The 13,817-nt window shown below is 40.6% G+C and overlaps 1 long non-coding RNA gene across 1 annotated transcript in view; it reads right to left on the reverse strand.

Moving 5' to 3' along the window:
* Nucleotides 1-800: 800 nt before the first annotated feature.
* LOC124245786 (uncharacterized) overlaps nt 801-13,817 on the reverse strand; it is a 101,025-nt gene continuing 88,008 nt past the window's right edge. Inside the window, exons 2-3 of the long non-coding RNA XR_006890346.1 lie at nt 10,620-10,737; nt 801-5,156 (exon numbers count right to left, since the gene is read on the reverse strand). This is a non-coding gene — a long non-coding RNA (uncharacterized LOC124245786). The remainder of the gene's footprint in view (nt 5,157-10,619; nt 10,738-13,817) is intronic.

The following is a 13,817-nucleotide window of genomic DNA, read 5'->3' on the forward strand; positions in this document are numbered from 1 at the left end:
TGGAATGTGGTTAAACTCTTCTTTGGGAACAACACAAAGCTGAGATGCGTAGAGAAAGAAAAAGAGATAAACAACACTCTGTATAGCAACATGAGTATGTTACTTCAGCTTCCACAATCTTGTCAGTAAGTTTACAAACCACAGTACATATATATATGGTAAGCTGTTACTTATAACAAGTCTGCTATTAATATCCAGAATTTGGAGTTGGAATGGAAAAACTATTAGAATTACCAACTTACTCAATTACCTAACTAAGCTATAATCTGCATACCACATTTAAATAAATGGAAATTTTCTGAAACGCCTTTTTAATTTACACCAAGCATGTTCTTTTTTCACACAAATTAAGTCTATTAGCCTACAGTTTGTTGACTTTTAAATAATAATATAAAGAACTACCAACAATATACTAGCAAATCTTTATAAGGGCATGAATGTGTGTGTGTGTGAGAGAGAGAAAGAGACAGAAAGTAGTTATATGCATAATTTCATAATTATTTAAATATTGCTTTGATTTTACAAAGTACTTTTCATAGAGTTCTCATTAAACAAATATTTCAAATGACTATTTTATCCTCAAAGGGATAATTTTTTTCCAGTTTTATTGAGATATAATTGACATACAGTACCGTATAAGTTTAAGGTGTACAGCATAATTCTTTGACTTACAAATATTGTGAAATAATTACCACAATGTTTAGTTAGCATCCATCATCTCATACAGATACTAAAAAAAGAAGCAAAAGTTTTTTCTTGTGATGAGAACTCTTAGGATCTAGTCTCTTAACAACTTTCAAATATACCATATAGCAGTGTTAACTATAGTCATCATGTTGTACATTACATTCCCAGTACTTATTTATCTTATAACTGGAGGTTTGTACCTTTTGACCACCTTCATCCAATTTCTCTCTGTAAACCCCTTGTTTAGTGACTTTCAGAAATTACTTCTGTGATCCTTGTTGCTTGTGGCCTTTAAAGTCTCTGTCAGGTAATAAGCGGGCAGAGATTTCCTTGAATATCTGAAGACAAAAAATATTCATCTTTGACAATGGGCTCTGTCTGTGTTGGGGCACATCTCCAACACTGAGCCAGGCAGTTTACAATTCTGCCTTTGTCTTCATTTTCTACCTCCATAGAGCCTCAAGGTCAGCAAGAGGAGAGAGACCTAGGGTCTACTCAGGTTTTTTTCTGAGTATGCACACAGTCCTGAGTAGGCATGTGGCTTTTTAGATTACCAAGTATTTGACAGAGCTTTTCAAAGCCTTTTTAGATATGTCATTCCCCAGCCTTTCCTCTCAAGCTGTTTTGTTAGTGTATTATATGCCCCAACTGTTATCTATTGCTTCAGGCAGCAGCAACCTAAGACATTATCTTATACATGTTTTCAACAAATGCCTCCTGGGAAACATCTTTATTACTAGCTCAGTTCTGAATTAGATGAAATAAAGATAAAAACTTTAATTAGTCTCCCAGGTAGCCACCAGACAGGTAAGAACAAATAATTAATTACATTTACTTATAAATGAAGTCTGTTCTGCCCCTCCAGTCCCAAGAATGTGGGCTCTTGTTTTCACTGCTAACGTTTAGCCAAGGATTGGAGAATGGGACTGAGGTAAATTAAATGGTACAAACGTTGCTGTTCTTATCAAGAATCAGCTATACTTTCTAGAATAAGCATTGCCTAGGTTGATTCAAGCCTTTGGTCAATTTCCAGAGTTCCAAAAAATGTTAATTTTGTCCATTTGTTCATTGATTTTATGGAGGGGCAAGATTTTGAATCCTTTTCTTTGTCATTGCTGATATCACTCCTATAATGGTTAAAAAATACATCTACAAATTCTCTAATATTCCATCCTTTAAGTGGTGGAGTCAAACTATCATCCCATGAATGTGGGTTGTATTTAGTGACTCAATTGTAATGAATAGAAGAAAGTGGAAGTGATGGTACATGACTCAGAAGGACTATGTCACAAAAATCATTGAGTGCTTCTTCCTTGCTCTCTCTCTTGAATTATTCACTCTGGGGAAAGCCAACTGTTACACACTGAGGCCCAATAAAAGGAATGGAATATTCCTACCAAAAGCAACATGATTGAGTAATCTTATAAGTGAATCCTATAACCCAGTCAAACTTTCAGATGATTGCAGTCCCAGCGGACTCCATGCTTCCAATGTCCTAAGAGCTGCTGTGCCAGAACTATTAGCTAAGCTCCACCCAAATTCCTAACCCCTACCAACTGTCAGATAATTAATGTTTGTTGTTTTAAACCATTATATTTTGGGGCAATTTGTTACATAACAGTAGGTAGCTCATAAACCTGCTTATAAAGAAAACAAAAATATTAAGATGTTAAGAGCAATCCTGAAGAATATACTAATCTTTTTGAATGCTAATCAAAAAAGATATTAGTAGAACAGGTCAAGGCCTATTCAAACGGCTTCTGATATAGTTCCTGACAGCTTATCTGTTACACCTCTGAAATGGTTTCTACAGAAAAGGAGATAACATTTATAAGCAGAGGGTCAATTTCTGTAGCGAGTTTGGGGATTTCTGAGCTGATTTAGAAAAAAATGTGACCACAAGGTGGCAGTAGCACACAAGAAACTTTATTTGGGTGGTACTCGAATAGATTTGTATAAAGGATGGGGTATGGGGGAGTTCTCACAGCATGAGACCTTCCAGAGGTCTACCACTCAGAAGGGGAGGAGAGCATGGAAACTCCCAGGCAAGAAGGGAATAGAAGAGGGGCCTTATGTCTAGGTGATATCACTTGGCAGCAAGATGGGGACTCTGAGTCAGAGAGCTCTAAAGGGCAGCAGAGGCTTGGGGTCATTTATAGCACCAGGGTCTACCTTATCTATGGCCAGCAGATTTACAAGTTCAGTTTACAAGTATAAAAGTCAGGCAAACCCTAAAAAGCTAAAAATATTTTATAAAGGCTACATTTAAAGCAATTGCGCAAAATGTGTAAATTTGTAAACATTTTCAAAACGTGTAAAAATTTGAGTTTGGCACTGGTGAGCTTTTAAGCTAATTGTTATGGCCTGCTGTAAAGAAGGAAAAGAATGTAGGGCCAATATACAGGGGCCATCTTTGGCTCATTCATATAACAACTTCCCGTGCCACTTATTATGAAGACAATCTTCAATGATATAGGGGTCTTTGCAGGTGTGTTTAATATACAGAAAACATCATTCAAGACAAAATAGCCTCTTCCCATTTTATGTCATGGAAATTCTTCACTGGGGTCTCTATAGGGTGAATCAGGATTAAATTCTTACCTTGCAAAAAGAAGTTTTTGAAAGATAGGTTATTTGCAGAGAACCAACTAAGATTCACACTAAACCTCCTATTTGTTTTTTATTCCTGCTTAGAAATTACCATGAACTTAGTTTTAAACAGCACATATTTATTATATCATGTTTTCCGTAGGCCAAGGATCTGGGACAGCTTAATTGCATGCTCTGCTTAGGGTCTCACGAGACTGTAATGGAAATGTTGGCTGGGCTGCATTTTCGTCGGAGGAATAACTGAGGAAGAATATACTTCCAAGTTCTTTCAGGTTGTTGGCAGAATTCATGCTCTTGTGGCTATATAACCAAAGTTCCAGGCTTTTTGCTGGCTGCCAGCAGGAGACTGTCCTCAGGTCCTAAATGATTCAGGAATAGTTCCTGTTCCCACGTGCTTCTCCAACATAACTGCTTACATTGTCAAACCAGCAATGACAGTCCTCCAGTCTGATAAGACAGATTCTTACTTATGTAATCATAGAAGCTATTTTTGCCATATAACATAACCTAAGTAAGGGAGTGACATTCTATCACTTTTGCCATTGTTTAGAATTTGCTTTTGGTTAGAAGTCACGGGTATTGCGTGCATAGAAGGGCAAAGGAATAAGCAAAGGTGTGACTGCTGGTAAATAACAAATCATTATGGGTTAACTGATGGTTTGTCTGCTACAAACCTATTTTAAAAAATGACAGGACCAAAGAGGTGTTGTTACTTAGAAGTGATGTTTCCCAGACTTAATAAAAAGATACCCAACTACTATGAATTCTATATGTATATAAAATAGTTTATTTTTATTTGCTTTCCAATGTTTTTATTAATGCCTGCAATTTACTTTTCAATAATTAGCATATTTAATATTATTGCAGTAAAAAACACTACAAAACATTAACTTTAGTTCTATTAGTCTACAAAAAATCTTGATGATAGATACTTGTGAATACATTGGAAAATACATTATTTTATTTTTGGAACAAATTATCACGAATATAGCCCAATTTAGGAACCAATGATAAATGGTTATAATGATTCTCAAATAAATTTACTAGAGCAAGGTATAATTGCTCCACTGGTAGATTTTTCTCATTATAATTGCTCTAATCTTTTAAGGTTAACATTTGAAGATATTATGAAATAAAAATGAAAATTTTAAATCTAATGCTTGAAAGTCAGTCTTCCAAAATTAACTTGAGCATTCTAAGTTCTGAGATTTAAATTTGAAAGTGTTGTTTCTTACTACTTCACTTTACACATTCACATAAAGTAGTTGTATTAGTCAGGGATTTCCAGAGAAACAGAACCAATAGGATATATCTACAAATATATGAGATTTATTATAGGAATTGGCTCATGTCATAATGGAGGCTGAGAAGTCCCATGATCTGCTGTCTCCAAGCTGGAGAACCAGGAAAGCTGGTGGTATAACTCAGTCCGAGTATGAAGTCCTGGGAACCAGGGAGCCAGTGGTGTATCTCCTGGTCCCAGGTAGAAAGCCTAGGGGAGGGGAGAGGTGCTGGTCCAAGTCTTCGAGTCTGACGGCCTTCAGAACCAGGAGCTCTGATGTCTGAGGGCAGGAGAGAGAATTCAACCTTCCTCTGTCATTTTGTTCTATTCAGGCACTCAATGGATTGGAGGATGCCCATCCATATTGGTGAAGGTGGATAGTCTTTACTCAGTCTACTGATTCAAATACTAATCTCTTCTGGATACACACTCACAGACACATCCAGAAATGATGTTTCACCAGTTATCTGGTCATCACTTAGTGCAGCCAAGTTGACACATGTTGTGACTTTTTAGATTAACATTTGTTAAGTAGAGCCTCATGATGTCAGATGGTGAGCCACGGTTCAACAAAAGACTGCAAGGGAAAGTGAAATAGAAAAGTTTATTACTCACAGATCCTGGAGGAAGTATATGGCATGCTTGGAGGAGCCACATGGGGAGGTCAAGGCAGGGTGCAGGCAGAGAGAGGAGGGCAGGACCTAGGACACATGCCTTTATTAGGGTCTGTGGGTGGAGTGCTTTTGGGTTCCCACGCTAAGGCCACATTGGTCAATTCAAACCAAAGAGTGAGGTTTTGTTAAGCTTCTTGGGGGTCTTATACAAGGGATGCACAAGGGGAAGGCTCTGGGAGGGGAGGGAGAATGCTTATCACAAGGGTAGCTGAGGGAGTCATGTCAGGAACTTACATTTACCTGTGATTCTGTGGGTTGTTACCTAGAGCATGCATTCTTGGGGGGGGGGGGTTGGTTATTGTCAGTTGAAGGCCCCTGCAGTCTACTTCGCCACACAAAATGGACAGTGAAGCAACAACATTATGGAGTAGTTTAGCTAAACTTTCAACAATCCATCCTGTGATGTTTCAGCATCAGGAACAGCAATCACTTGTGTAGCAGATATGTTAAAGGACATAGGTATTGTTTTCTGAAGCTATTGTAAAGCACATTTATCCAAAACAATAACAATGAAGCCTATGATGAATATGCTACTGTTTGAAATCCCATTCTCAGCCATTGCCCCCCATGTGGATGACAAGAGCCATGATAACAAATCAGGGACCTCAGGGAGTATGGAAATTTGTTGAAATATTTTATATTATGCATGATCTGCATACTTTGAGATATCTTCTGGAGGTTGGCCTGTACCGGTCCTGAGTTGTTAATGTACATGCAGAAAGAAGTGCCCTGTAAAGAACAGAATGCACCCCATTCGGTCAGTAGGAAATCTAATGCCAGTTGATTATCCATCACCATTTGTGCTAGTGAGTCATGCTGTTCCTGCATCAAACTCAAGCTAGTGTCTGCATGTGGTTGGTGATGGTGGTTAATAATTGCTGAGTGGCTTTTTAATAATTGATCTTGTTGGGCTAGGGTGGTTGCACTTATTCTTAAGCCTGCCAGTGCACTAGGGATGGCCAATCTCAACAAGACAGGGATAAAAATGGTCCTTTTGGTACGTGAGTGGGGTGTCTCTAGTGGAGAAGTGCTGGGAGAGTAAACGGTGGCTAGAATATTAAAAGTAACAATGTTGCAATAATAGGGGTCATCTCCACGGATAGCTTGTTGGTGGAGCAGGGTCAAGTGGACTTGCTCCTGGCCCCTTGAGTCAGGTCCACAATAGAATCTGAATGAGGCACTATTTACCATTAGGGGGCAGTGAGTATACAAGTTTAAGTCCAACTTTTGTGTTTGAGTATAGTTGGTAGCCTTTAGAAAGTACCACCATGGTTTAATCCTTCTGATGCTTACTTACAAGGTGCTCATGCCCAAACATGGGGTCTAGATTAGGGGTTTGGTTTAGCTTAAATGAGACTCACTGTGTTTGGGAGGGAATTAGCACAAGGGGCTGATCACTAGGAAGAGCTGTGGGATAGATAGTGACATGGGGATGTAGGCCTGGCCCTATATAGTAACAGATCCAACATTGGTTTTACTTTCAAGGCCTGGTCTGCTATCTTGGAGGTTTATCTGAATACATTTGTCGTGTGGGATCTAGTCCACTTAGTTTTGGTGTGGGGTAAGGTCATGGCTTACAACAGGGAGGGACTTTTGGATAAGACGTGAGAAGAAGAGATCATGATTTTGAGTATGGAGGAGTTGTCAGCAATGGTAGTGGGAATAATGAGAGAAATAAGTCTGTTGTGGATGTATCAGATGGAAAGCAAAAGCTATAATCTAGTACAGTGAGCAGCAAACACAGCAGCAAGAGGTCCCTAACCGTGGGATCTAAGCAAGTTAAGCTAGTGGTGTTGAGAGGAACTGCCATATTGTGGTTAGTGTGGTTTAGAGTACATTGTGTGGCTTGCCATAAGGGTGAAAAGTGAAATACTGTTGTCAGGCAGTTGGCAGGGAACTTACAGTTTTGCAAGAGTTTTGATAGAAGCAAAGTTCACAAGGCAAGCTGTTAGCCATTTCAGAAAAATAGTATTCAATAGGGTCCTCAAGGTCAATCAGTTGGAGGCATTCTTGCAATTCAGCCCCCAGGTTGACAGTTACCACCATCATTTCTCTCTTGGTGCAAGAGGGGTTCGGGTGTAAATCCCAATTTCCAGCAAAGTCGGGGGTGTGTTGTCTCCCTCATCATTCTCTTGGGCTGGGGTGAAATCATCTGAGGTGTTGGTGTACTTGAGGATGGCTATGACCAGCCCAGGGATAAGGTGGCCTTCCCAGATGGAGATCCACAAAGGGTAGGAGTGGCTGGCTGCTGTTAAATTCTGAGTTTATATGCTAGAGGCCTGGCTCAGGATGAAATTACAGCTATGGGATCTACTGCTAGCTGAGCAGATTCCAGTGAGCTTCATCAGATCATCAGGGGCGCACCTTGCAAAGGAGCACAATGTCCAAGACAAAGTTTTGTGGGAACTCCATTCATAATAATAACTCTGTGCATACTGATGGGCTAATTGTAGGGACATTTTGTGGATGGCAGCTTTACAATCTGGAGATCATCCCATTAAGACTATAGTGGAATCATTAGGGCACAAACCTACCAGACAGATAGGTCTGATTTGGTTACATCGAGAAGGCCATTCTGCCTGGGATATAATTTGAGGCATAGTATAAGGAGAGATGAGCTCATTTAAGCATCACTTCCACTGGCATCATTTAGCAGAAAGGGAGATACGATCTGGGTCAGAATCCACGCCCAGTGGCACGTTGGCCAAAGCCCTTCTTACAGGGCCTGCCAGCACTTGGTGCTCAGCCAACCTGCGGTGCAGGTGTGTACCTAATTTTGGTTCAGCACATCTCTTGGGACAGGATTAGGCCTGAGATGTCTACTAACAACCCTATTATTCGGCTTGTACACAATAAGAGCAAAACCCTCAACAAAGCACTTGAATTTGACTAGCTTATGGAGGCCTCCTTCAGGGCTTGCAATCTAGATACAGACCAAAGGTAGAGTGTGGTTGCTTTGGAGCAATAGGTTGCTTATCTCTTCATTTAAGATGGGGTAGGAACATGGCCTGTGTCTGCTGATAGCAACTGTTGGACTTCAGGGTTCCTTTGTCGATTTCATTTCCTAATGTGGCTGGCATCCACTAGGTGGAGGGCTTCTTTTCCTCTATCTGAGATGCACACAGTTACAATAGTGGGCACTGGAACTATAATTTCAATCTCCAGTAAAATTTTTGATGCATTTGGTTTAATTATCCAGCCTTTATAACCTGAATAGTGAGGCAAAGTTGGTGGCCTTAGCTTTGCAGCTGGAACTGGGCCATCATCTGAGCCAATAAAAGTCTGTATAATCATGATTTCTAAGCACTTTGGTAGGGGTTTGTCCCCTTGAGATCTCTCTATTATAAAAGGGTCATGTTGCACAATCTACCCTCAATCAGGTCGCCAGCATGTGGAAGGCAGCAACACAATAAAAAACATCAAAATGGTAATGGGAGCATTTATCTGGTGAGCAGATGTGAATGAGGTCCTTTTAAATATCAAAGGAGTGGGAGATCCCTGTAATGGCTAGCAGGGAAGTCTCTGGAGAAGACTTGTAGCTAGTGTGGGGGTTGAGAGATCTGAGGGCTCGGAATTAAGCAGTATTAGAGCTTGAGGTAACATTTCTGTCCATTTAGGTGACCATTTATTGTTTACAAGTTTGAGGAGCATGTCTTCAAGTAGGCCATTGTGCCTCTCCATAAGTCCAGCCACTTGGGGCTGGTAAGCGAGGTGGAAATTCTACAAGATTCCATGTTCCAGAGTCCATGACTGAACAGCTTGGGAGGTGAAATGGCTACCATGTCTGAATCTATAATGTCTCCTGGGCCAAAGAGAATGAGCACATACCTGGTTAAAAGGAAATTATATTATGGGAAGCAGTGTTTCTGGAGGGAGCTGCCAGCAGAGTGCAGTAAAAGTATTGATGATGGCAGTTGCATATCTACTAGCTCCAGCAGAGGGCGGCAGTGGACTGATAAAATAAATTTGCCATCTTTAATAGATTCTGTCGCCCTGGGGCACATGTCCCCAGCTGGGAGCCTTACAGACTTTTGTTTGGGAGCAAACGGGGCAATTATCTACCACCAGTTTGGCTAGAGCCAGCGTGAGGGGGAGGCCATGCCTGTATATCGAATCAGTGAGTGCTGTCACTCCCTTCTGGCCTGATGCAATCTGTGCCCACTCTGCTAGTGGGTATGGCATCTCTGAAGAAATAGTTGTTTCTGGGGCTGTGTCTGCTACTCTGGGAGATGGCTAACATGGGGCCTTGAAATAGGCATGTAATTTGATAAGAAGTCTGCACTCTTATTACAATGTGCTTTTGGTGTTTGTTGGTGTGCATATGCAGAGACAAGTGACCATAATCAGCATGTGTGAGTTGGCTATCTCTTTCCAAATGGAGGCGTCCCAGAAAGGCTTTCCCTGAAACACAAAACTATCTTTTTTCCATTGTCCAGAACAGACTGTGAGCCCATTGGATACAGCCCAGGAGTCAGTAAAAATGTATGCCCTTGGGAGTCTCATTTTTGTGGCCTGTTGTAGGGCAAGGTGTGTGGCCACCAATCTTTCCAATGGGGCTGAGCCAGGACAGCACTCCTTGACTAGGGATATGCCACTAGAGAAATAATACTGCGGCCTTCCAGCTGGCTGCACTGTGTACAATGGTGGCACTGCTGTCAGCAAACACTGATTCCCTTTTCTTGTCAGACAGTTGGTCCCAAGAGGCTCCCTCAACTGCTAGAGGGGCCAACAGTGGGGATGCCACTAGCTGCAGGTCCATGTCAGTGCACAAGGGGCTGAGTATGGGGGAAGCCACATCCTCCAATAACCTGAAAAGGCCCTTGACATTCGGTTTAGCCTTTTCCTGATGGTGTCATTTCCATTTTAACAGTGAGGCCTCAGTGGCTGTGCTGAACCTCTGCTGGGTTGGATGGGGACTTCAGTGTGAAGCACCATGGGCTTGTGTGTGAAGTATTATGAGTTGTGACCCTATTGGTGCCTCTGTCTCTAAAAGGGACCAGGAGGCTGGCAAAATTTGGAGCCTGAGTGGCTACTATCTGGTGCAGGCATTTGGTCCAGAACCCCATGAGCAGCCAGGTAGAGTCATGCTTAGACCAGAGAGTCCATGAAGAGTAATCAGGCATTACTAGTGACTCAGCTGAGAAGTCTGAGCCTGGGTGGACTAAGGGCAGGGCCTGTTGTGTGGCCTTGTTGCACCAGCCACAAGGCAGTTTGTTGAAGTTCTTCCCAATGGAAAGAAGCTGACTCGCATGTAACAGCATAAATACAGGTTTAAGCAGAATGGGTAAGTGTGGAATGTGTTGTCTCCAAAAAATGCATAGGCTTAATATACGCTGTGTCTGACACACTCAGAAATAATGTTTTACCAGCTGCTATTTGGTCATCACTTAGCGCAGCCAAGTTGACACATGTTGTGACTTTTTAGATTAACATTTGTTAAGTAGAGCCTCAGGATGTCAGATGGTGAGCCACGGTTCAACAAGACTGCAAGGGAAAGTGAAATAGAAAAGTTTATTACTCACAGATCCTGGAGGAAGTACATGGCATGCTTGGAGGAGCCACATGGGGAGGTCAAGGCAGGGAGCAGGCAGAGAGAGGAGGGCAGGACCTAGGACACATGCCTTTATTAGGGTCTGTGGGTGGAGTGTTTTGGGGTTCCCATGCTAAGGACAGATTGGTCGATTCAAGCCAAAAAGAGTGAGGTTTTGTTAAGCTTCTTGGGGGTCTTATAAAGAGGTGCACAAGGGGAAGGCTCTGGGAGGGGAGGGAGAATGCTTATCACAAGGGCAGTTGGGGGAGTCATATCAGGAACTCACATTTACCTGTGATTCTGTGGGCTGTTATGTAGGGCATGCATTCTTGGGAGGGGCTCATGTCAGTTCAAGGTCCCTGCAGTCTGCTTGGCCACACAAAATGGATGCCAAGGCAGCAACATTATGGAGTAGTTTATCTAAACCATCAACACACAAAAGTAACCTTCACAGTAGTCAACTACATAATACTACTTCTCATTCATCCTCTATTTTAAAAACATGCACATAACAGGAACATGAAAAAACTTTTAAAAGTTCTGGTGAACAAACATCTATGGACAGCTAATCTTTGACAAAGGAGCTGAGGGCCTCCAATGGAAAAAAGAAAGTCTCCTCAACAAATGGTGCTGGGAAAACTGGACAGCCACATGTAAAAGAATGAAAAATTGACCATTCTTTTTCACCATTCACAAAAATAAACTCAAAGTGGATCAAAGACCTAAAGATTAGGCCTGAAACAATAAGTCTTCTAGAAGAGAATATAGGCAGTACACTCTTTGACATCAGTTTCAAAAGAATCTTTTCGGACACCATAACTCCTCAGAGCAGGGAAACAACAGAAAGAATAAACAAATGGGACTTCATCAGACTAAAGAGCCTCTTCAGGGCAAGGGAAAACAGGATTGAAACAAAAAACAACCCACTAATTGGGAAAAAATATTTACAAGTTATTTATCTGACAAAGGGTTAATCTCCATAATATATAAAGAACTCACACAGCTCAACAAGAAAAAATCAAACAACCTGATCAAAACATGGGCAGGGGACATGAACAGACATTTCTCCAAAGAAGATATACTGATGGCCAATAGACACATGAAAAGATGCTCATCATCACTAATCATCAGGGAAATGCAAATCAAAACTACACTAAGATATCACCTTACACCTGTTAGAATGACAAAAATACCCAAAACAAAAAGTGACAAATGTTGGAGAGGTTGTGGAGAAAAAGGAACCCTCATACACTGTTGGTGGGAATGCAAACTGGTGTAGCCATTATGGAAAACAGTATGGAGATTTCTCAAAGTTAAAAATAGAAATACCTTATGACCCAGCCATCCCACTACTGGGTATCTATCCTAAGAACCTGAAATCAGCAATTCCAAAAGTCCCATGCACCCCTATGTTCATCACAGCATTATTTACAATAGCCAAGTCATGGAACCAACCTAAGTGCCCAGCAACTGATGATTGGATAAAGAAGATATGGTATATATATACAATGGAATACTACTCAGCCATAAAAAAGGATAAAATTGTCCCAGTCACAACAACATGGAGGGACCTTGAGGGTATTATGTTAAGTGAAATAAGTCAGATAGAGAAAGACGAACTCTGTATGACTCCACTCATAGGTGGAAGTTAACATTTAGACAAAGAGAACTGATTGGTGGTTACCAGGGGAAAGAGGGGTTGGGGGGAGGGCACAAAGGGTGAAGGGGTGCACCTACAACATGACTAACAATAATGTACAACCGAAATTTCACAAGGTTGTAAACTATCATAATCTTTTTTTTAAGATTTATTTTTTTCCTTTTTCTCCCCAAAGCCCCCTGGTACATAGTTGTATATTCTTTGTTGTGGGTACTTCTAGTTGTGGCATGTGGGACGCTGCCTCAGCTTGGCTTGATGAGCAGTGCCATGTCCGCGCCCAGGATTCGAACCAATGAAACACTGGGCTGCCTGCAGCAGAGCGCGCGAACTTAACCACTCGGCCACAGGGCCAGCCCCCTATCATAATCTTAATAAAAAGAAACAAAACAAAACAAAACAAAACAAATTCTAGTGAACCAAATTATGTCATAGGATATTACATAAAAAATTTTTTTCAAATAGGAAATCTGCATGGTGTTAGTCATCATACTGAGTTCAATTAAATACACTTTATACCCATGATACCTTGCATTGAATCATTTAAGAAAAACTGAGATCTCACAGTTGTACAGGAATTCGATAAATGGAAAACTGATATATAGGGTAGCCTCAAACTTAAAAATAAGTTCTACGCAAGAAGTTTATTTGTAGTGTACTTTTCTGGTCACTTACTTCATCACTCAATCATACAAAAATACTTGTTGAACACAATTTGGTAGGCACATTGTACTAACTGGTGGGATTGTGTTTGGAATACTGTTAATGCTACAGATGAGTTTGGGGAGAACTGGCATCCTTACTACATTGAGTCATCAAATCCATGAACACAGTATGTCTCTTGATTAATTTAGGTATTTAACTTCTTCCAACAGAATTCTTAAGTTGGAAGGCTACTTAACTACAAATTTAAATTCTTTAATAAATATGAGCCTATTCAAATAATCTATTCTTAGGGAAATTATAGTAGTTAGTATTTTAATATCTTTTAACATCTTTAGGGTTTGTAGTAATAACATGTCTTTTATTCTTGATATTGATAATTTTGTCTTGTCTCTTTTTTTCCCAAAACAAAGAGGTTGTTTGTTTTTTTGTTGTTGATTTGTGTGTGATCTTTACATATTTTGGAGATTAAACCCTAGTCAAATATATGATTTGCAAATATTTTCTCCCAGTTGGGGGTTGTCTTTTCATTTTCTTGCTGGTTTCCTTTGCCTTGCAGAAGCTCGTTAGTCTGATGAAGTCCCACTTGTTTATTTTTTCTTTTGTTTCCCTTGTCCAAGTAGACATGGTATTCAAAAAGATCCTTCTAAGATCAATGTCAAAGAGTGTACTACCTATATTTTCTTCTAGGAGTTTTACAGTTTCAGGTCTTAT

This window comes from Equus quagga, chromosome 10, assembly GCF_021613505.1.
Source record: "Equus quagga isolate Etosha38 chromosome 10, UCLA_HA_Equagga_1.0, whole genome shotgun sequence".
Taxonomy (NCBI): Eukaryota; Metazoa; Chordata; class Mammalia; order Perissodactyla; family Equidae; genus Equus; species Equus quagga.